General features: G+C 42.9%; 1 long non-coding RNA gene across 1 annotated transcript in view; it reads right to left on the bottom strand.

Moving 5' to 3' along the window:
* Positions 1-902, bottom strand: part of LOC118326051 — a 1,215-nt gene extending 313 nt beyond the window's left edge. Inside the window, exons 1-2 of the long non-coding RNA XR_004796618.1 lie at positions 537-902; positions 310-410 (exon numbers count right to left, since the gene is read on the bottom strand). This is a non-coding gene — a long non-coding RNA (uncharacterized LOC118326051). The remainder of the gene's footprint in view (positions 1-309; positions 411-536) is intronic.
* Positions 903-1,386: the final 484 nt, after the last annotated feature.

The raw sequence follows: 1,386 nt of genomic DNA, 5'->3' as shown, positions 1-1,386 counted from the left end.
AATATTCCATAGTTCTGACCTAACTCTGACATCACTATTGTTAAAAACAACAAAAAATAAATAGTTCTGACTCAAAATTTTTACAAATTACAAATTTGTAATGTAACTGCTGCACAACAATTTACCTTGGGATAAATAAGGTTCTATCTGATCTTATCAAAGAGTGGGTTATTTTCTGTCTTACACTGTGTGAACATCAGTGACAAACTAGACAGTGGTGGGTGTCATCTGAACATAACCGAGAGAATCAGTTGATTCAAAGCCTGTGAGTACACACATACTTTCACATGCACACAGTCCTGAACTTACTCTGAGCTATCTTGGCTAGGTGGAGCCGGTTCACCCAGGAGATCTTACAGATGGGGCTGGGAGTGTTGAAGACCACCATGATGCTCACTGGACGACCAGACCTGGGAAGAAATAGTATAGTGGGCAGAAAACCACACGTACATTCACGCTCCTCTGCCTGGTAAAACCTGACTATGGTTGTACCTCACTGTTTTGAGCACGTCCTATATGAACTCCTTGGCACTCACTTGTCAGGTTTGCCCGGTACAGACAGGCGCAGGCGACACTTGTTGGCGTTCTGGATCTCCTCCTCCTTCAAACGGATAAGCCTCTGCAGAGCCAAACACCAGTCCTGAGATACTGTGGTGTTCAGGTTCTTACACAGCAACACAAGAGGGGAGAGGAAAGATGGACCTGTTAGACTGTTTTAGTTTAACATCCTCTGAGAAAGATTGGGGGAAAAAAGTTTAAAGTTAGAGAAAAACAGAAGTTTATCTTAAGTTTAGCTTTATCTGTGGCCACAAGTGAAAGGGTGATTCTGGTTAAACACAACTTTAATTTCACAACAGAAATGACCGCTCAACCTAAAATGGCCGACTTCCATTTAGGTTTGGGTTATGGCTCCGAGAGCATTTTTTGTACATCAGGACATAATCTACATGTGTACCACTTTTCATACTCATAGGTGAAACGTGCCATTATTATATAATGGCACGTGTCAAGCCATTTTTCCCTGCATATGTCTGAGACCCATAGAATACGTCAATTTCGCCACAACTGACATGTGCACAGATTTTCAGGACTTCTGGGATATGATAAGGCCTCCAAAAAGGCCACTACATTTTATGAATAATAATAATTCCTACAGATACAATAAGGCCTTCGCACAATTTTTGTGCTAGGGCCCGAATGGGCGGCTGTGGCTCAGAGGCAGAGAGGGTCGTCTGCTAATCAGAAGGTTGTTGGTTCGATCCCCGGTTCCTCCTGCCATGTGTCGAAGTAAAATTCACCGAAAATGACCACAGAATTCAAAATGGTCAACTTTGACGGCATGCCACGGACACACCCTTCAAAGTACATGCACAGATAGCACAACTT

The sequence above is a fragment of the Morone saxatilis genome, unplaced genomic scaffold (assembly GCF_004916995.1).
Source record: "Morone saxatilis isolate NCDOM2014 unplaced genomic scaffold, NCSU_SB_2.0 Contig16, whole genome shotgun sequence".
NCBI lineage: Eukaryota > Metazoa > Chordata > Actinopteri > Moronidae > Morone > Morone saxatilis.
This window is presented reverse-complemented; position numbering and strand designations above follow the sequence as displayed.